This window comes from Pelobates fuscus, chromosome 1 (genome assembly GCF_036172605.1).
Source record: "Pelobates fuscus isolate aPelFus1 chromosome 1, aPelFus1.pri, whole genome shotgun sequence".
Lineage (NCBI taxonomy): Eukaryota > Metazoa > Chordata > Amphibia > Anura > Pelobatidae > Pelobates > Pelobates fuscus.
Genome location: NC_086317.1, coordinates 97,917,063 through 97,940,765, shown reverse-complemented (window position 1 = coordinate 97,940,765; position 23,703 = coordinate 97,917,063). Strand labels below are relative to the sequence as shown.

General features: G+C 40.6%; 1 protein-coding gene across 1 annotated transcript in view; it reads right to left on the bottom strand.

Annotated features, from left to right (window-relative positions):
- SYTL5 (synaptotagmin like 5) overlaps positions 1-22,679 on the bottom strand; it is a 242,536-nt gene extending 219,857 nt beyond the window's left edge. Inside the window, exon 1 of the mRNA XM_063450103.1 lies at positions 22,577-22,679. The gene's annotated coding sequence lies outside the window, so the exon portion shown is untranslated. The remainder of the gene's footprint in view (positions 1-22,576) is intronic.
- Between the last annotated feature and the right edge of the window lie 1,024 nt (positions 22,680-23,703).

Here is a 23,703-nt window from a genome sequence, read left to right as displayed (position 1 = left end):
ACCCCCATGTCAATACACCACCGGAGCCAAGTTCCAAGTAGAGTAGGAAGGTTACTGGCACTTTCCTGAAAGAAATAGAATCGGAAACATTAAGATACTTTTATATTAGTAAATGTCATTCTTTTAAACGATTGGAAGCTTTATCTTCTCTCTTGCAATAATAGTGTATTGATTCAGCTCCAGGAGTTGGAATGTTGGAGGGAGCTGTTATTTTTACTGTAATGTGAGTTAAGGTGCCAGCGAGGCTTTAATAGACCAGATTGAAGAGTATAACCAATCTGAAAAGAATAAAATTGCTGCTTCGTGACAGTAACTCTTTTTTACTCTAAAAAGTCTATACATCTTTAAATGTAACATAACGCCTGAGTGCTAACTGCAACCTTAATGGATCCATTCCATTCCAGTGATGTAAGAACAATATATTGCTTTTGTTTGGGCCTTGGATGCACACTTGGCTACTTTGCAATATTTAAACAGATTTATCTATTTCACAGATACTTAAATTGTTTGGCAAGACTACACTAAGTGATATTGATTAAAAGGCCGACTTTATTTAAAATAGTTCTGATGCTTTGGTCATAAACTGACTTACTGGTCCTTGTGAAAACACTAGCAGAATAATCACAATGTTTTAATGCTAAATTACTGACCCATGTGTAAACATATTGGAAAATAATCCAAGACAGGTTGTATAGGAGATTTAACACTAATTTGTGCCCCTAATGTTACTCTGTTACAGAACTGTTAGTATTTTGTTTTGCATTGCCAACTGCAGCACATAAATACTGATCGTTTGGTTCAGCATCAAAGTTTCACAAAAAAAGAGGTGTGTTATAAGGTGCCATTATAACCAATCAGTGATGTGCCAAACAAAAAGTTATGCTATGACACCCATTATAAATGGTGTAAATTCCTTACAAGCAGAAAATTAGACACAAAACATTCACGTTACACAAAACAAGATAACAATCTAAACATATTTATTCAAGAAAGCATTTATGGACTTTGCTATTAGAGAATTCGAGATAATATATATAAATCTTAAATATGGACACGTTTATTTTTGTATTTTCCATCTTATTTTTTGTTTTATAGTATTGTACTAACATCGTCATCTGTACAAGTCTACCACCATACCACTATGAAGACACACTACAAACCTGCATGGTAGAATTTTAAGATGATGAGGCATTAAGTCCGACCCCTGAAATTTGACTACACCCCTATCTCTGTACATTTCACGTATTGATCTGTTGGGCTAGGTCCAATTAATTACATACACTCCTTCCATAACGCAATGAGGTGTTACATGCTGTTCAATATTAGTCTTCATAAACACAAACATGGTATAGGAAAACCAATTAAATATATTAAAATCTGCTCTGCTGTCTAAAATGAGTTTCTGATTTTCATCTATGGTTGCCAGCCAGACCCACCATGTTTCCTAGAAACATATTTATACAGATAGCACATGAAAATTCCAGCAAATTCCTTAAAATATGCAGGAAAAAAGCATTTTACTATTTGTATTTATGCTTGCTTTGTGACACTTGTATGCTCCCTTGACAAAGGCTTTCCGATAAAACGTTGGATGTATCTACTTTTTTCTCAGTGATTCGTTGTTACTCCATCTTCTCATAGCGTTTTACATCTATTTATTTAGTGTTTTTTCCATTCTCCTTTGTTTATTGGTATATATATGGGGCTTATTTCATTTTTCTGTGTTACATAGTCTGTTATTTTAAATTCCATGCAATGCACTATTTATGCCATTTTATGTATTAGATATGGTGTTGATTGCCCTAAACATGTTTCATTCCTTTCAGTGGTATCCATATATTTGTGCAGAGTTTGGGGACTTGATTTACTATGTTCAATGAATTTTGGATATGTATCAAATAATTATATATTTGTAATAAAGTTGTTTATTTTTATTAATTGTAATTTTTTTTCTGGTTGGGTGTGGTCCTTTGTATTATAATATTTGAGTTCTTTCTGACCCTAGAAGGGTTAGAGTTTTTCAGTGAGCACCCACATATGGTGTATAGCATTATTTTGCTGATTACAGGTATTATCTATTTTTGTAGTGTTCCCTCCTGTCTACTTGTTTCTATATTGTCACAAAAAGTCCCCAAATTTTTTGCTGCTGAAAATGGATGTAAACAGTTTCGGACTGGCCATCGGGCAAACCGGTGGGCCGCGATGGCCAAGGGCAGAGGCCGACAGAGAGATCAAGGGATCTCCCTGGCCGGACCCTTTAGGACTGGTGCTGCCTGACCTCCGGCCCATAGAGGGAGCTCTGTGGCCCTTCTTCAATGAGGAGATGAAAGATCTCCCTCACCAGCCTGCACACGTTTGCTCCAGCACAGCGCAGACCCAGTCCACATGGTCTACACCTGCCAGGGGTCTAGACCAGCCACTTCAGCCACTGGACAACCAGGGAAAATTATTGCTCCCCCTCCCACCAAGTCCCCTTTCACCCAGCAGCTCCATGTCCCCTCTCACCCAGCAGCCCCATGTCCCCTCTCACCCAGCAGCTCCATATCCCCTCTCACCCAGCAATTCCATGTCCCCTCTCACTCTGCAGCCCCATACCCCCTCTCACTCAGCAGCTCCATATCCCTTCTCACCCTGCCCCCTCTCACTCAGGAGCTCCATATCCCCTCTCACCCAGCAGCTTCATGCTCCCTCTCACCCAGGAGCTCAGGCTGCATTCTGGGCTCTCACCCAGCAGCTCCATGTCCCCTCTCACCCAGCAGCTCCATGTGTCCTCTCACCCAGCAGCTCCATGTCCCCTCTCACCCAGAAGCTCTATGTGTCCTCTCACCCAGCAGCTCCATGTGTCCTCTCACCCAGCAGCTCCATGTCCCCTCTTACTCAGCAGCCCCATGCCGCCTCTCACTCAGCAGCTCCATGTCCCCTCTCACCCAGCAGCCCTATGCCGCCTCTCACTCAGCAGCTCCATATCCCCCCAGCCCAGGGGTCAAGTCCTGGGGAATAAAGTGTGGGAACTCACCCAAAGTTCCACCCCCTCACCCCCCCAAAAAAATGACACTCATATGCATATATGAACACACACACTCAGGTGCACACATACACACACACACACATAATTCATATTTTTTTTTAAAAAAGCTCTCTCCATATCACACGCGGCGAGGGAGCTGTGTTCTCTTTGCTCTGCTCACTCTCACCGCGCGGGCTGTCTGCTGATGCTGGGAGCCCTGCCCCAGCCCCTCTCACTCAGCAGCTCCATATCCCCTCTCACCCAGCAGCCCCATGCCCCCTCTTACTCAGCAGTCCCATGTCCCCTCTCACCCAGCAGCCCCTTCTCCCCTTTACTCAGTAGGTCCATGTCCCCTCTCACCCAGCAGCCCCTGTCCTCCCTCACCCAGCACCCCCTGTCCTTCCTCACCCAGTAGCCCCTGTCCCTCCCTTAACCAACAGCCCCATGTCCCCTCTCACACCCAGCAGCCCCATGTCCCCTCTCACACCCAGCAGCCCCATGTCCTCTCTCACACCCAGCAGCCCCATGTCCTCTCTCACACCCAGCAGCCCCATGTCCTCTCTCACACACAGCAGTCCCTGCCACCCTCACACCAAGCAGTTCCTGTCTCCCCACCCAGGGCTTGTGCAAGGATTTTTGCCACCCTAGGCAAACAAAAATTTGCCGCCCCTCAAATGCTCTGCCCACCATGTGACATCACAATGCCTCACCCATATGATCTGCCATATGAGCCAATGCCAGTGCTGCACACAGTGTCTTTCTCAGTGTGTTTACATTAAAAAGGCAGTGTGTTTACATTAAAAAGCCTGCAGGGACAGGCTATAGACACCATAACCACTGCATTAAGCTGCAGTGGTTCTGGTGACTATCGTGTCTCATTAATGTGAGATAAATTAGAGATTAGTGCCACTAATAATATACTGGATTGCCTACTTACCACCAGATGAGGACAAGAGGATGATGATGGGCTCAGGCTGCATTATGGCTCCACTGGTTTGGTGTTAAAACAGGCTCTCTGGAGGCAGTGCTCACAAATATCAATGAACAGGAACCAGCTCCCCTACAGGGCCTGACCATGCGTATGCCTACCAGGCCCACCCATAAACCTTATGCCTTCAAGGCCCACCCATGAGTTCGCTCACAAGCAGTGGAGTGTATGTGTGTAGGAGATGTTTTATTGTAGAGGATTTAATGTGTGTGTGTTCTTATGGAACGTAGTGTATAGGGATAACAGTTTGCGTAAGGGATGTAGTGTGTGTGTGTGTGTGTATAGGGGATACAGTGTGTGTTTGTGTATAAGGAATGCATTGTGTGTTTCTGGGTGTGCATTGTGTGAATTTGTGTTTGTACGTGCACGGGATGCAAGGTGTGTGTTTCTGTGTATGTATGTATTTAATGTAATGCAGTGTGTGTATCTGTAAGGGGTTCATTGAGTCTGTGTAAAATATGCATTGTGTTTCTGTGTGTGTGTGTAAGGGAAGCATTATGTGTTTGTGCGTGTGTGTGTGTATGTGCCTAAGGAATGCATTGTGCGTTTTTGTATGTAAGGGATGCACTGTGTGCTTCTGTGTATGTGTGCGAGGGCTGCATTGTGTGTGTGTGTAATGGTGTAATGCATACACACAACTTATTTAAGAGGACTCCAATCTTCTTACTCCAGAGCCCAGCAGGACAGAGAAAATTGCAGGCAGTGAGGAGGCAGCTAAAGGCTCAGATCTGCACCGGCGTCAATTGTTGCACAGGGCAGTGATGTTCCTCAAGGCACAAGTGCTGAATCGAGCCAGAATATAGCTACGCATATTGCGTAGTATACTATGCAATGTGCGTTCACAATTCTGTTTTCTTCCTCCTCCGCCAGGTTGCCTGACAATGCCCCTCAAGGGAAGCATCTGCCATGCTGTCGCCCAGCTGCTCTTGTGGGCGAGGTGACACCATCACCTGAGAATTATTTGAGTAGAGTAAGTTCCTGCCTAGTGGTGTCACCCCTGAAGGTTGTCACCCCGGTGCAGTTCGCACACCCTTAGTGACGCCACTGCTTGTACTCTAGTTCTACAATAGCTGTTTATATTCTATTACTCTACTATTGCCATGTAACTTTTCTTTTCTTTTTTGATTTTTGTTTAATTTTTATGTTATGTTTCTCTGAGAGGTCTAACCTACCATTGGGGATTTTTGTTGTTCTGCAGCTGCTGTCTTTCAGATTACATTGATCTATCCTAAATGTGGTATTGAATGTCACCCTGTAACCTTTCTTCTGCATGTATTGACACAAAGCCTTTTTCACAGAGATAAGTGGTCTCATAGGAAACATTGAGGTATAATGAAATATTGTGGTTATCGGAGCTGACATCTACACACATAATCAACTGAATTACGTGGTGGGTTTTCCCATTGACAAGACACCTGGACAAACAGCTCTCATATAATATACAGAATGTGGTCATGCAGCTCAACAAAACTCATGTAGCCACAAATAAAATCTAGAACCAAATGGCTCAATACAAAGTAACACATAATCCCCAACTCAACACTAAGCATTATGAAATTATAATATGGTCTCAGAAAATTCCTCTCATTTGGACTTCATAATGATTATTATATTATTATTATTGACATTTAGCACCACCTTATTCAGCAGTCCTGTAAAGTAGTATAAGGCAGGGAATTTTATAACAAAATAAGACAAACTGTTACAAAACTTAACAAAAACCATAGGTTGATAAGGACCTTTCTGTAATGAGTTTATAATCTAGAGGAGATTGTAAAGAGATTGATAAATAATTATCTAAACTGAACCTTAAAATTGTGGCATTTTTCAGAAACAAATATTGCTTAAACCCATTGGTTAAGAAAAGGATAGTGGAACAGATGCCAATACCAGTCATGGACTCTCGGGATCTAGTAAATACAGCTGCACATCAAAACCATCTCCATAAAACACTGTATAATTCATGATTATTCATGTTGATTTGTCTGTGCTATGATTACACCATTGTGATATGTTAAAAGAAATAAAATGGCTAAAAGTTGAAACTAGACTGTTTTCTTTTCTTTTTTGTAATATTCTTTATTTTTATGAAGTGCAGAGAGTAACATACAGGCTTGTAATGCCACAACAACAGAGACAAGCACATTATGAGTTTACATGTAGATACAGTATCAAGGCATATGAGAGACTTGCACTTTTTCCCCCCAATTTTAATAAACAACAAGCTGAACTATAGGTCTAAACCTGAGACTGACGAGTTATATCAGGCAATGTAATGCAAGGTTAAGAACAGATATGTCAGGCTACAGTTCCAAAATGGCGATTGACTTAGTAGATTAAGTACAGACTTAAACTAACATGCTAGTTCAGAGAACAGAAGTACCACTGGGGCCTATGGCTATATTGATTAAGCACAACATGCTCTAAATATGTAAAATTACAGAAACCTGACAACTGGTCAAAATAAATGACAACATGCTAACTAAAAAACAGCCACTAAAATTATGTCTATGGGCTTTTAAAGCGGAAGGCCCTTATGCAGCGAGAGTCCCCATTCACCCAATTCCCAATGTCGGGAGGCAGTTGGAGGGAGTAGAGGGGAAAACCCGGATTCCAGTAGCAGTGCTCCACCAGCCCCAGGCTCTAGTACAGTCCATGGCACGTTGCTCACAGGTCGGATTGTGTTCTGCGATCTGAACCTAGACCCAGGGTCTCCCATCCTCCCGCAAGTGTGGTCTGTGCCTCTGGAGAAGTCTCCGGGTGGACCGAGGCCCAAGTAGGTGCCGGTTGTCTGTCTTCCAGGGACCTGGCGACCACCGTTTTCTCTCTCTCTCTCCACTTCTAGGGGCAAGGTTGGTTGATGTAGAGTAGGTGATGGGTTGGGGGTTACCCCCAGAAGTGGGCTTTAAAGAGCGCTCCCTCTCCACCTCTCTCACCCCTCTGAGGTTGATTTTTGTCCAGAATCTCTCCCACAGCTGTGCAAAGGCCTGTTCCATGCGTTCCTTGTGGAGGGCCCAGGACGTTGTGGTGGCCATCTTGGAATGGTGGCTTCGAGCATTTCTGCAGCTTATCAACGCTTTCTGCAACATTCTTGTGGCTGTGGCTGGTCGGCTCACCAGGGGGACCAGGATAACCCCCACCGGTCCAAAGAGGGGGGGAAACAGGGCACAAAGCAAGCTGTACAATCGTGAGGTGATACAGCAGGCCTCTGAGGTATCTGGCATTGTGCGCTGAGGATACGTCTGCAGAGACCCCGTCAGACTGCTAGTGCCGTGCAGGTAAGTTAAGTAGGCAGGTTTGCCAGCGAAAACAGGGCTAAATACCCCTTTAATATGCTTCATTTCGGGTTTCCATTGAGGAGCCCCTGCACCACATGTCTGCCTCACCAGCTGTCAGGCACCACCTCCCATAGTTTTCTCTTGCTTAATGGCCCCTTCTACAGTAGGCTCCTGCAAAACCTAAGCAACAGGCTCAGCCGTACCTTCCACCACTCGATGAGCTAGGACCCAGTTCCAGCACTTTTCTCTCTATTTCCCATTACAATAAGAAGACAGATTGTGCAGTCTTCTCACACAGAGCTGATAACTATGTTACAACCTCCTAGAAAACATAAAATCCTCCACAAACCTGCAATCTCTGAAAGGACTCTCTCACTATCTCCAGTCACTTAAACCTTCTAACATATTCCAATGGTTATTACGTTTTATGATGTAATATGTATGTCAAATATGTAGAATGTACCTAGATAGTTTTGTTTGTGTACCCCAGGACAAACATGAAAACAACAGAAATGGCAATGCATTCTTCCTGTTAAAATGCTTTATAAATAAATACACTGATTAAATTTGGTATAGCTGAATCAGGTGCTAATCATAATCCACTACAGGGCTGCTCTGAAATATCAATTACTTGAAGCCCTTCTGGAAGAGAAATGGGCCAAAAATACCTCCTCTTTAAAGGACCACTCTACTGCCAGGAAAACATACTCGTTTTCCTGGCACTAGAGTGCCCTGAGGGTGCCCCCACCCTCAGGGACCCCCTCCTGCCCGGCTCTGGAAAGGGGAAAAGGGTTAAAACTTACCTTTTTCCAGCGCTGGGCGGGGAGATCTCCTCCTCCGATCCTCCTCTTCTCCTCCCCGTCGGCTGAATGCGCACGCGCGGCAAGAGCTGCGCGCGCATTCAGCCGGTCACATAGGAAAGCATTCATAATGCTTTCCTATGGACGCTTGCGTGCTCTCACTGTGATTTTCACAGTGAGAATCACGCAAGCGCCTCTAGCGGCTGTCAGTGAGACAGCCACTAGAGGAAATAGGGGAAGGCTTAACCCATTCACAAACATAGCAGTTTCTCTGAAACTGCTATGTTTATGAAAAAATGGGTTAACCCTAGAAGGACCTGGCACCCAGACCACTTCATTAAGCTGAAGTGGTCTGGGTGCCTAGAGTGGTCCTTTAATGTGCAGGATTAAATAGTTGGTACAGGAAACATTTGGTACACATTGCTTTTTCAGTCTAATTTTAATGGAAGGTGTATTTTAACAGTGAGAGAGAATGACAAACAAAAAAAAAAAATCCAGAAAAACGCATGTCAAAAAAGTTATAAATTGATTTTTTTGGGTGTAAGAGGTCAGACATTTCTTGTAGTTGGCCACATCTCAGGAGGGATTTTGTCTCACTCCTCTTTGCAGATCCTCTCCAAGTCATTAAGGTTTCGAGGCTGACGTTTGGCAACTTGAACCTTCAGCTTTCTCCAAAGATTTTCTATGGGATAAAGGTGTGGAGACTGGCTAGGCCACACCAGGACCTTAATGTGCTTTTCTTGAGCCACTCCTTTGTTGCGTTGGCTGTGTGTTTTGGGTCATTGTCATGCTGGAATACCCATCCATGACCCATTTTCAATGTGTGGGCATCTGCTCATTCCATTTTTTCCCATTATCATCTGTGCAAGCAGAGAATTCCATCTGATGTTTAAATAGCCTGATAAAATTCAATGTAATGGTTAGTGAGAAAACTAAAACCCCTACGGTATGAGTATATCTTCTGCTCTAATACTTTCTTCTACATGTGGTTACCATCGCAGTCTCGCCTGAGTTTATATTTGGGAACTTTCCACATTTTACCCAAAGCCTTTGTTATTGGAAGCTTGTTGGTTGAACAGGTAACGTTGGTGGATTTTTCTGCCGCACACTTGGCAGTCTGCCTGCTATCCTCCTCCAAACACAGCAAGTTGAATTGATGCCAAAGAGCTCTATTTTGGTCTCATCTGACCACAACACTTTTACCCAGCTCTCCTCTGAATCATTCAGATGTTCATTGGCAAACTTTAGAAGGGCCTGTAAATGTGCTTTCTTGAGCATGGGGACCTTGCTGGCGCTGCAGGATTTCAGTCCTTCATGGCGTAGTACGTTACCAATTGTTTTCTTGGTGTCTATGGTCCCAGCTGCCTTGAGATCATTAACAAGATCCTCCCATGTAGTTCTGGGCTGATTCCTCACCGTTCTCATGATCATTGAAACTCCACAAGATGAGATCATGCATGGAGCCCCAGAACGAGGGAGACTGGCAGTTATTTTGTGTTTCTTCCATTTGCGAATAAACGGTTGTCACCTTCTCAGCAAGCTGCTTGGCGATGGTCTTGTAGCCCATTCCAGTCATGTGTAGGTCTACAATCTTGGACATCTCTTTGGTCTTGGCCATGGTGATGAGTTTGAAATCTGATTGATTTATTGCTTCTGTGGACAGGTGTCTTGTATACAGGTAACAAGCTGAGCTTAGGAGCACTCCCTTTAACCCTTTAAGAGAGTGCTCCTATTCTCAGCTGGTTACCTGTATAAAAGACACCTGTGAGCCAGAAATCTTGCTGATTTATAGGGGATCAAATACTTATTTCACTTATTGACATGCAAATCAAGTTATAACTTTTTTTTGACGTGCGTTTTTCTGGATTTTATTTGGTGGTTATTCTGTCTCTCACTGTTAAAATACACCTACCATTAAAATTATAGACAGATCATTTCTTTGTTAGTGGGCAAACATGTGAAATCAGCAGGGGATCAAACACCTTTTTCCTCACTGTATATATTCTCTCCTACATGAAGTTCTCCCGGTTCCTAAATATAAAGATTCACATACTTTTTCCAAAAAAGAAAAGTAATGTTGGATGAACCTGTTCATATTATGAACTATTAAAGTATATATTTAATTTGTTCATTCTGTGTTCATTTATTATTATTATTATTATTATTATTATTATTACTACCAGTTAAATAGTGCTAACTTCATAATATTATGAAGGGAGAAATTTGACAATAAAATAGACCATTACAAAATGTTACAGGAACAATAGGTTGATGAGGATCCAGCTCGAAAGAGCTTACAATCTATTATTAGGACTAGATTACAGATTATGTGAAAGCATAGCAGGAACACAAGGAATTCTTAAGGGTTCACAAACATTCTATCAAAGTGGCCACTGAATGTAGCCAGCATCAGCAGGCCCGCCAACCAATCAGAGACGGCTATCACGAAAGAGGCATTTAGAATGTCAAGCTCTCTGAAAGAGCATTTGTTTGACATGAAATCACTAGAGGGACTCAATTAGGGAGCATCTCACTGAATTTCAATAAACTGAATCACTCCCTTTAGGTTCCAGTACCTGACTGTGGCTAACCCAGGCAGCCTGTATGCTTTGGACTGAAGTGTAGAGGTATCCTGCACATGACAAATAGAATGAACATGTTGTTTTATCCTCAGATGATCTTTGTTTAGAACCATTGTCTCTAGTAGTAAAAAAAAAAAAAAAAAAAGTTTTGAGCCTCTTTAATAATACAGAAAATAAATTGCTCAACTTTGGAAGTACCTGATTTATATTTATAAATGGCTGTTTTCATCTCTTTGAAGAATACATAATGATGATGTTTATCATGATGTGTTATTTGTATGCAAATTAAGCCTGGTCATAATTTCCTATGTGTGGGCATCTGCTCATTCAGTTGTTTTCCAATTATCATATGTGCAAGCAGAGAATTCCATCTGCTGTTTAAATAATCTGATATAATTCAACGTAATGGTTAGTGATAAAATTAAAACCCCTACGGTATGAGGTCAGTCCCTTTCGGTAGATGCATTGTTCAACCCAATGATCTCTTCTGCTCTAATGCTTTCTTCCATATGTGGTCTACAGAGTTACCATCACAGTCTCGCCTGAGTTTATATTTGGGAACTCTCCACATTTTACCCAAAGCCTTTGGTATTGGAAGCTTGTTGGTTAAACAGGTAACTCAGTGTATTTTTTTGCTGCACACTTAGCAGACTGTCTGCTATCTGAACAACATTCCCAAGAAATTACGCAATCACCTAAATCCCTCTAGCTTCCATATTTACTTAACATTTTCTTAAAAATAGCATGCTAAGCCAGAGTACTTTAAAAAGTTCAGCAATAAGTCAATTATTCATAAGCAAGGGATTATGATATATAATTAGAAAGACTGCAAAAAAAAAAACTTGACTATGACTTTATAAAATAGACTATGACTATGACTTTATAAACTAGCATCTGAAACACTTTAATATACATTACCAGACAAGAATGAGTAAGAGAAAATAAAGAACTGCACTATCCCCCCAGAAACAGGTCTTAATACAAACTAATGCACAGCAATATAGACTTGAACAAGTGACCAGACAATATAACATATAAAATTAATTAAAACAATTTATTGATAATGCATCATAAAAAAAACTCTGAAGTGATACTAAAAAATAGGTGAATATTCAGGAAAAAAAACAAAAATTAAAACTTGACAAAAACCTACAAAACCTGTAGGATTAAAAAATAATCCAAATGGGTAAACGTAATCCAAAGAGATAAAACATAAAGGGAAGGGTTAGGAACTATGGTACATGTCGAGTGAGAAGGAAGATAGTATGAAGACATGGAGGTAGCATGAAGAAGACTAAAGTAGGAGAGAAATAAGATAAAGGATTTATGGGTAAACGTGCCACAGAAGTAAAAAAAAAAAAAAAAAAAAAAGGACGGGAGTGAGGAGGTAAAATAGGAGTGCAGATGAGCTGGATTTAGATCAGGGGTTCCTAAAAAGTAAAAAAACACACTCACACTTGTTTGAGCTTCGAAGAGGTATGCTGTATTTAGCGTGGACATTAAATGTAGCAGAGCTCGAGGAAGCTCAAAAAAGTATGAGTGTACTTTGGTCATATTACCATATCCAATTTATTTTCGATACATTGCACTATTGTGTTTTTTTTTCTCTCTTTGAGATACCTAGCACTACATTACGAAAATATCTGGTTACCATATGAATGTATATGTATTTTACTTGTGACTTCACTTAAGGGTCTAACTTCTCTAGGCACGTTATCTATTGTTTATTTTATCCACTAACCACTGCATACCAGGAACATCTAACAAGACTTGCCGTTTTGGAGATGCTCAAACTCAGTTATCTAGCCACCACTGTTTGGCCGTTGTCAACGTTACTCAGATCTTTTCGCTAGCCCATTTTTTCTATTTCTAACACATAAAATTCAAGAACTGACTATTCACTTGCTGCCTAATATTTGCCATCCTTTGACAGGTGCCATTGTAACAATATGATCACTTCAGCTTCAGTTATTCACTTCAGCTGTCAGTGGTTTTAGTGAAGTCGAACTAAATATGAAGACCTGGCTATTTTAATACAATGTAGGATGGAAACAGATATGGATAACTGGTTTGCATATGAAGGAGTACAAATGAAAAAGGTTTTGGTCTTTGGTCCTGAGAGGAGAGGTAGCTGTTATTAAAGAGGAATACTGACACCTACCTCTAACCTGAGGGTAGTATGATATCTAGAATGGGTATCACTCCCAGACTACAAAGGATAATGAAACTCCTAGTACCCCAGGGGATTCCTACAACCAGGAGGTGTAAGGATGATTGAGCTCAGGATCTCATCACTGGGCTTCCCTGACTAACTGCATGGAAATAATTATAAGAAACACATACACACTCAATGTCTCTCTTATAAAGGAACATTTTATTTAAAAAAAATTATGAGGATAATCAATTCTAGATTCTGTCACATTTAATTATAGTTAAAACTGAAGCCAAGCAGAGTTGAGGAACTTAAAACACTGGATACTTTCCTTATGAACATAAGAAACGAGAGCTTTTTGGGCTGGAAGACAAGATTGTCTACGAGCAGAGGAAATAAACCAGCTGCAAGAAATATAATAGCAAACACCTCATCTAAACCCCACAGCAGATATGTATGTTGTTTTATTTATTTATCTGTGCTTCAGAGAGCCTTTCGGTTTTAGGATTTATTTGACAGGCATTGGAACTAGATTGGTCTCTGCAGGAGTCTTTTATTTATGTATTTGTTTCATTCCCTTGCAGGTATTTGTATCAAAGAGAATCATTTTATTTTTATTGTGTATATTATTGATTTGCATTAGGCATTTTAAAAAACATATTTAACTCTATAATGACCAGCATTAGGTGGATTTATTAATATTGTGATGTGCTGTTGGTCCCAAAGGACTTAAATATGTGAGTATGTTTGAGTCTAATATTTAAAAGTAGACAATACATGTATTGTACATTTGTTCTTATATAACAGTTTGGGGAAGGCCCATTTCTATTCCAGCATGACTGGGGGAACAAAATTTGGCCCGGGCATTTTTCAATCACAGCGGCCTCCTGAGAAGGGGGCGGGGTCAGATAGGGTGTGTTTTGTCATTACTAATGACAAGCAGGCCCCCTCTCAAAGTGAAATGTCGGTTCAATGCCCAGAGCCCCGCTGAAGAGCTCTAGCATTTGTTCTGCGCAGCGTAAGCAAGTTTAATAACATGCTTGCACTGTGTTTGAGTTTAACTTGTCTCTGGTGTCTCTATAAGTGGGATATCAGAGGACAAAAGGGCCAGGAAAGCGTATCGTGCATGTGTTTGGAGCCTGCTTGTAGGATTGCGTGTGTGTAGAGTGAGCTGATTGTGGTGTGGTATTGTGTAAATAGGTCGATTTCATTTGTGAGTGGGGTGTAATATGTGTGGCTAGGGGCTGTAGAGAGTGTGTGTGTATAGGGGGCATAGTGTGTATTGGGGATGTAGCGAGTGTGTGAATAAGGGCTGTAGTGTATGTAGGGGTTGTAGAGAGTGTGTGTTTAGAGAATGTAGTATGTGTTTGCTTACAAGGAATGTAGTGTGTGCATAGGGGATCCAGAGTTTGTATGTCAGGAATGTAGTGTGTGTAGGTGGTGCAGTGTTTGTGTAGGGGATCTAGTGTGTAAAGGACCCAGAGTGTGTATAGGAGATCGTGTGTGTGTGTGTAGAGGATTCAGAGTGTATATAAGGATCTAGTGTGTGTATGTGTAGATTTGATGATCAGATGATCTAGAGTTGGGTAAGGGGTCTAGCGTGTATCAGGAGCGTAATGTGTGTAGTGGTGCAGTGTGAGGGGTTCTTTAGTCTATATACACACACACAATTATCAATAAAGGTGCATTCCTGGACTTAACAAATGTGTAACTGGTTTATTGTGCAAAAAAAAAAAAAAAAGAGGATCGATGTTTCGACCTATGCCAGTCTTTCTTGAGAAAGACCTGCATAGGTCAAACGTCATTCCTCATTTTTTTTTGCACAATAAACCAGTTACACATTTTTTAGTCCAGGAGTGCACCTTTATTGATAATTGTATATATACACCGCGGGTTTGCACCCTGGCAAAGTCTATTTGCTATGTAAATGGGTAGAGTGCCAAACTTGCCATTGGTATATATATATATATATATATATATATATATATATGTTTGGACATATTGTATGTGTGAGGGGCGCAGTGTGTTGGGTGTGCTGTGTGTACGTGTGAATGGTGCAGCATGTGTGTGTGAAGGGTGCAGGGTGTGTAAGAGGGGTCCTGAGTGAGTGTATATATGTCTGTCAGTGAGTGTGTATATGTGTGTCTCAGTGTGTGTGTGTCTGTCAGTGAGTGTGTGTGTCTGTCAGTAAATGCGTGCCTGTCAGTTAGTGTGTATGTGTGTCAGTCAGTGCATGTGTGTGTCTGTTGGTAAATGTGTAACTGTGAATGAGTGAGGTGTATGTCTGTGAATGTGTATGTTTCAGTGGACGTGTTTTGTTAAACAGTGTGTGTGACAATGACTGTATCTGTGCATGCATCAGGGAGGGGGTGTGTCTGTCTGGAATCGAAATTTGGAAGGGGGAGTTGTCCAAGATTTGGCATGCCTAGGGCACCACAAAACCAGAATACACCACTGCATATAGTGCAAATAAATAACATAATTATTATGAATATATTTTGCAGTATACTTCTAGGTGCATTTTACCACATTTTGGTTTATAGATTAAGTGAGAAAAAGTACTTAATAGATAGAAAAGTAGTGAATCAATAAAAAAAACAAAAAAACAATATTTATACATTATATATTTATTGAATATATAGCACGTAATTTTATATTTCTTTTCATTGCTTCTCCTTTTTCCCATTTATTGGGTATTTCTTACTTAATCTGTGAATAAATTAACATTTAGAGCCTTTTTTTCATTTATTTTCCCATTAATCATCTCAGAATCACAAGTCAAAATGAACATGTTTTTGGAATTGTGCGTTTAGCTTGGTTTGCAATTGGGATACATTTTGGCTTTAATCACCCGACTGGTCCAGATTTGGACGAATTGTAGTTCTTAATAAAATACATCTCCAAGTCTAGTCTAGATGGAGAGGAAGGGTTAAAGGAAATCTCCAGTGCCAGGAAAACGATCCATTTTCCTGGCACTGAGGGGTCCCTCTCCCTCCCACCCACCAATCCCCAGGTACTGAAGGGGTAAAAACCCCATCAGTCACTTACCTGAGGCAGCGGCGATGTCCCTCGCCGCTGTCTCCTCCTCCGCGACGCTCCTCCTCTCCATTCCGTCGGCCGGTGGGCGAGACTGATCCGCGCATGCACATTAGGTCTCCCTATAGGAAAGCATTGAAAACTAATTTCAATGCTTTCCTATGGGGATTTGAGCGACGCTGGAGGTCCTCACACAGTGTGAGGACGTACAGCTACGCTCTAGCACAGGTTTCCTATAGAGCAGGAAGTGACCTCTAGTGGCTGTCTAGTAGACAGCCACTAGAGGTGGAGTTAACCCTGCAAGGTAATTATTGCAGTTTATAAAAAACTGCAATAATTACACTTGCAGGGCTAAGAGTAGTGGGAGTTGGCACCCAGACCACTCCAATGGGCAGAAGTGGTCTGGGTGCCTGGAGTGTCCCTTTAAACTTACCTCTTTCTCCAGCGCCGGGCAGGGAGCTCTCCTCCTCCTCTCCGCCTCCTCTCCTCCTCTTCGGCTGAATGCGCATGCGCGGCAAGAGCCGCGCGCATTCAGCCAGTCTCATAGGAAATCCTTATCAATGCTTTCCTATGGACGCTGGCGTCTTCTCACTGTGATTTTCACAGTGAGAAGCACGCAAGCCCTCTAGCGGCTGTCAATGAGACAACCACTAGAGGCTGGATTAACCCATTTATAAACATAGCAGTTTCTCTGAAACTGCTATGTTTATAGAAAAAAGGGTTAACCCTAGCTGGACCAGGCACCCATTAAGCTGAAGTGGTCCGGGTGCCTATAGTGGTCCTTTAAGTCTGTAGGGACTCGTTTCTGGTAAGCATATGAAAATAAGGGGAGATATAAAATGAAAAATGTATGTTGATTTGAATGATCAATCAATGGATATAACTTTATTTATTAGCTTATTAACTGTTCAACAACAACAAGATATCAATAGTGTTTATCTTTCATGGTAGAAGGACTATTAGAATTATCAAATGATTACCTCCCATCATGATGCAAGTTAAACGGAGAATGACCAAACTTTCATATAAGTGTTCTCAGTTTGTTAACTCAGGTTGTTGATATTGCAATATTCTAGCAATCTTGCGGCATTCCCATCTATCCATAGATAGTTCCATAGTTCTCAAAGTGTTTCTGGTTACTAGATGGATCATGTCATCACCTTCATGTTTCCAAAGTGATATATCCCTTTTTCATGATAAGTGGGACACAAGAACAAGCCAGACTCTCTTCACAAAACTCTTCCATGGTGACTAGAACATGCAATGAATATCAGACCAAGCCCTACTGATCAACAAAATAGACCAGCTGACACTGGAACTTCCTGGTTGAAAAGTGGACCACTGAATAACTTTCTAGAAAGGAGTGGGAAGATATGGTGTGACTCACAGAGAAGGAAATACATATGGGGGATAGAAAAGGAGAAGAGAGACATAGGTATGGTAAACAATGGTAAGTCAGCCCAACAGCCCTATTACTACGTACAACCCATACCCGCCACAATAGCAGCAGTGCATAGATTCACCATCATTCGCAATATATACTGAGAGAAATGGGATGTAAACCCATTAAGGGTACACATTAATAGGTATTTGTAAATAACTGATCTCTTTGTGAAGGTCGATTTCACAGAACTGCAATGATAGAAATTCAATTGCCTAACGCTTGTCAAGGAAGTGCTAAAATATTACGTAAGTTGTGATAATATAAATTTGAAAAATCTCACCAGTTTTATGATATTAGATATCAAAGCCACGATTCTTTTTGCTTCAGATTCCTCGTTATGCAAATTAACCTCCTGCTAAGTTCAGAGCCCAGGCAATTCAGTAGGCAGGAGATTCTTTTACACTAGAGGGGCTCTGCCACGCATAACATTTCAGTCATGTTTTACATGTTAATAATCTGATCTATGTATATATAACATGTTCTATATATTATTAAACGTATTAAGAATATCATTACCCCATGTTAGGTAGCAAATTGGCTGCATGGAATGTGTATGTATGTTTGCGAATTTATTTTCCATCTAATATTAACTACCGTAGAATAAAGCATTCTATGGGGCCAGACACCATAGCCCGATGTGGGGTAATCATTTAATTTAAATTTTATTTGTCTCGATCTGTTTGTCAAGAACAATGTAAAGGGGGAATTTAGCAGAGCAAATATTATTCACAAATAATCTGAGAAATCTCCAGGTAGGTCTACATGGATTCTTCATTATGCTGCCAACAATGCCAGCAATTTTGGATCGAAAGACAGTGTCTTTGACATGTGATCAGTCCAGAAGGGGTTAATGGTGTACTATTCTCACCATCCTAAGTCAGATGCAGAGTGCAGGGGAACAGTCACTCTTATGATTGCTAGGAAAAGATCATAAGAGCTTTGATATACCAAGAACGGCTTGTCTGCTGCGTATCTACTATTGATTCTTGTGTTGTATCTGGAATGACTAGTTCTGATTACTCACCCAAAGTCATATTTCTGATCTTTGTCTTCACTTATTATTAAACGATATCTTTGGTGAAAACAAAAAAAACAACAACAACAAAAAAAAAAGCCCCACACAACGTCTTACTGCATGGAATGCAGATTAAATTAAGTTAAGAAGCATGTAGTTTGAACTATAGCAGTTGGCTTCTATTTTTTTTTTTGGAAAGAAAACTACAGGAACACTCCAAGCACAGTAATCGCTATAGGGTGCTGTAGTGGTTATGGTGCCATGAATGCCCTCCAAGGGTAAGTAGTCAAATTGTGTCAAAACGTTTTGACAACTTACCATGAGTCAATTAGGCATCGGTCACAGACTCCATTAGAGTTGGACATGGCTGCCAGTACCTTCTGTTAGCACCGCTGACCTAGGCCATCCAGACTTAGCTGAGTGCTATTAGACAATTAGCTAAACACTAGTCTGCATTTTTCAATCACCTCAGAAGATACGTCCACTAGGATGTGGAGCCTGTGTGGTGATGGGGAGCAGGGAACATGATGGAAGATGTACAAACGAACCTGTTGCTTTATCCCCACAAAGCTCCAAGTCACAAAGCTACTGGGAGATGCAAAGTTTGTGCACTCTGGTATATTAAAAGGAATACAAATGGGTGTTTATTATGCCATAATAATTCCACAGAATGTACATATAACCAATTCTCCCCTACTTTGGTTTAGGAATATCTCACAAAGATTTCAATACAACATGGGTTGAATAGCTAACATACAGCACTAGGACTGCAATTTGTGTGTACAGATGGCTTCAGGGATACATAAAAACAGTTCAGCTTGTAGGAATGTTATTTTTAATTTATTTGTAAAGTGTAAGTGATCATTATCGTGATACTCCAGACAAATCCATGTAACAAGACATATAGCAATTTTATAATATATATATACACTAGATTAGAAAAAGGTGTATTGGGAATGCAGATTCCCAAAATGCCAACAACATGCAAGTATAATACTCACACATAGTCCATGAATATATATTCTGAGCTGTGCATACATCCCACCTTAACTCTTTCAAACTTTTCTTCTATCTCTGTCCAGCTGTGCTGACCAGAGAGAGCAGTGCAGACTTCTTAACAGTGTGGAAGGAGATTGTATCAATTACTGGGTTTTGTATTAAAGAGATTGATTGAATGGGGAAGCCATCTTTTCGCAATTTGAAGACTAGCACTGACATTGGAGAAAATATGTTTTGCTTAATTTATTTAAAGAGTTGATCTAAGAACCACAACAACATTGCACTAAAAGTAACATTACAAGGAGTTCCCTGTGCTCAGTCTCCCTGTCTATATCAGCTTATAATGGCATTGATTGGGAAAATCACTGTGTATTTAAAAATGCCCCTTGATACGCAATGTCCTTTGCTGTCCAAGGTTCATTCGATTTACGACTGTGACACATACATATCATATACACAGACATCTCATTCCTTCCAGCTGTGTTTTCCGGGGAGAGAGCTGCGCGCATGCCCTGTTAGAAGTCTGGGAGATCCCTGCAAACAACCTGGCCTACAAAACAGTTAGCAGAGAACGTCAGATTACTATTAGTTTAATCAGCAGTTGCATTGATTTTATTTAAGTAGAACTGTGGCAGGGGTTTAAACTTCTTATACCAGAAACATCTCCTGGGCAGGGCTTTGTGATTGATGTGATTGCCTCCCATAAACCACAGTAAGAGGTTCCTGATTGATGGAGCTTTGTCCTGGACAGGGAAAGATGAATGACAAAGATGGAATCAGACTGTGCAAAGATAGGGCATTTAATCCACCAATTGTGGACTCAGCTTTGCATAGTCTGGTGTTGTGGATCCATTATTGCTACTATACTGGGACCATGGGACTATGCACCCAGCTCCAGCTATAGATGACTAGTTCTGACTTCTTATTAATATCACACTGGTCTGGGAAGAGTCTGCCCTCCTCAGTACAAGTGGTAAAGTTTTAGACATGCTTTTGTATTTATTTATTACATTTTTCAGTTAATTAATTTACTACATAATGCATCTTAAACACTGAGGTCAGTTCCTGCATATAGTCTTCCTTTCATGTTGCTTTGCATATTAACACAGAGTGGGAAGCAAATCCGAGCACTTTTACTCGCATTACTGGCAGTGAAGGGGTTAAGGGGTTATTCATTTGAATCTTTGTAAATGTTACTATAAACCGTAATTACTGCGGCTATATTACATTATTGTTTCATACAGAATGGTTATCATAAAATCAATATAAACCTAAAAACTTAATCATACACTGGAAAGAAATGCAGATTAACTGGAAACATGCACACAATGAAAACAAATACCTAAAGCATATACGCCGATATACCATACATATGTATATGTCCTACAGGACACCTCACACACTCAACTTGCATCTTGTGTCAAATATGAAAAGTGGGCCCTAAAGGTAGAGCCCCAGATGTTGTAGAAAGCCTTTAGAATACGTTTAGAATGGCAAAGCATCTTGGAAGCTGTAGTTTTAAAACTACCTGTTGGGCACCCTGCTCTAGAAATAAAGGGAAAATGCTCTGCATTGCTCTGCATGTTTAATGTTTCTCCTATTCATCACTATGGGAGCCAGGAATGGCTGCACTCATTATATTGTAGTCAGAACCTTGCATTCTCAGGTATACTAATTAAATGTGCAAGCAAGGGAGCCACAACCTGCAAGATCTATACACGGTGTGTAGGCAGAATGAATTACTTTACCCAATGAATTCAAAGGATTAATCCCATGAAAGCACTCTAGTGAGAATACAGCTATACACTCACTAGAAATTATCTCCTAAATTAAAAACAATGCCAGGGGTAATGGAAAGGTTCGCGAAGAAAAAAAAAAAAGATCTGTTAGTAACATGCCAAATGCCGGTAAAAGTCTACTTTAGTGTATTTTATTATTTTTCAATTTTACTAAAAGCAAATAGCGTATTTCACTATTAACAGTCATTATTAAAGTAAAATCATTGTGTCTGGTAAAAACATTGTGTCTGGGATAATAGGCTAGAGCTCCGGACCTCCGTGGGCGCTGCGGTGGGTGCTGTGTGTCCATTGGGGAGCCCTGCATTGGGTGGTGTATGTGCATAGTACACTGAGTGCTGTGTGTTCAAAGGAATACCTTGCATTGGGTGCTTTGTGAGCCCATCAGGGTGCCTGTAATGAATGCTGCTCTGTCAAGGAATACCTTTCATTGGGTGCTGTCCTGCACCAAGTACTGTCTGTGCCAATGAGGGTGCCCTTGCACTGGGTGATGTCTGTGCCCATCGGGGTGCCCTGCACTAGGTGCTGTCTGTACCAGTGAGGGTGCTCTGCAATGGGTGCTCTTGTGCCAGTGAGGGTGCTCTGCAATGGGTGCTGTGTGTGCCAGTGAGGTAGCTCTGCAAGGGGGTGAGGGTGCTGTCTGGGCCAGTGAGGGTGCTCTGCAATGGGTGCGCACCATAATATCAATCCAAAAAAAATACGCTATAATACACGTGAACGAAAAGGTAAATAATAAAATATGCTAAAATACACTTTTACCCAAATGCAACATTTTACATAGTAGTAAATTACTGACTTGAGTGTTCTTATAATTCTTTGAGGAATAATTGTACATTGCCTACCTGATCAGCATACTGTCCCTTTAATTAAGGGTTAAAAAAAAGAAGAGAAAACTAAAACAAATGACACAACCTATACACCCTTTTATACCAATATACCATTTCCATCACTAATACACAAAGTTAAATATGATTGCACAACCAATGGCTCTTAAAGCCAAACATTTTACCCATAGATCTATTGAGTTACACGTCCAAATACATCCATATGCTACTGGAGTGTGTGTGTGTGTCCCTGGCTGAACACCTGGGTAGATAAAGTTTCTAGAATACATTATATTATACAGTTACAAGATCAAAATCAGCAGATCATACATTTTGCAAGGTAGGTACCATCGTTCACCCTGGGCACATTGAAATAACAGTAATATAGTCACTCTATTGACCTGACTTGTAACCTACGTACATATTGCCTGACAAATTAATACAAATATAAATAGATACATATAAGAAGTACAATGATTTGTGACAGAATGGAACTTGGAGCAAACTACAAATCATACCAGAAATGCCACAATTTAATTTCAACTTGACATCTTTTGACAGCTCTGGTCATCCTGATCTGATGGGTTAAAAAGGATCAGTGCTGTGTCCCAATAACATACTCATGCAAGAAAAGAAAAATGAAGAATGAACTTACCTGCAGAGGGTCATACACGCTGAAAATGATAAGAAGGTAGCAGTGGGTAAAAAAAAAACAAAAAACACTGAGTCTGAGGACTGAGGAGTCTCTCAGTTTGTGTGCTGTGAGCATCCAGCTCTCTCAGATAATACTGCATGCAGCAGCAGAAGCAGACCCATTTGAACCACGTGATCAGCCAGATCTGAAGACGTCATATACAGATACATTACTTTGATTTTGGGTGCTTACAGGAGTCCAGTTTGTTAGTGCCATCTAGTGGCCAATTTTTAAAATAGCAGCAGAGAGCAATATATACCAAAAGCTTAACTTTCGAGAATATAATGTTTTAACCCCTTAAGGACACATGACATGTGTGACATGTCATGATTCCCTTTTATTCCAGAAGCTTGGTCCTTAAGGGGTTAAAAAAAAAACAAAAAACCAACAAATGGAACTATATTGTTTTGTCCACAACCCCATAGAAAACTAAAAGTTAGCTATGGGTTGTGCTTATTTGTATTTATTTTTCTTTTGCATATAATAATAATAGTAAAGTATTTAACCAGGAAAGATACATTCAGATCACTCTGGTTTTCAAGTACGTCCTGGGGATGTTACCTTAGCCCAACATCCAGGGGTTGTTACTATTACCCAATTTAATGGTACTCATTTTATCTACCTCGGAAGGATAAAGGGCTGAGTCAACCCTGCTGGGATTTGAACCTGTGATCCAAGGGTTAAAAAGATTTTACTGATAATTCATTAGCCCATTGAACTATGATGTAAATTATTTTTTCCTTATGTTGTGTGTGGGGGGCTTTGAGGGAATATGTGTGCTGATGTCGCTATGGGATTGCCCAAGAAAGCATGTATTTGTAAAGCACTTTTTTAGGTAGGTGTCTGAGCATGCAATGAGACTATTATATCACCCTACTTAGAAGTGCCACAGAAATGAAAGTGCCAAGTAAACGGAAAAATCATCACCACAAAAAAGTCACAACCTAGGAAAAAAGTCAAGGGAATATTTTACTTAAATACCATAAACAATCGATTTTAAAACATGTATTAACTGTCAATACTTGACTTTTACATACTGTGAACATAATTTATTTGTGAGGGCATTAGACCGATGAGAAAATTATATA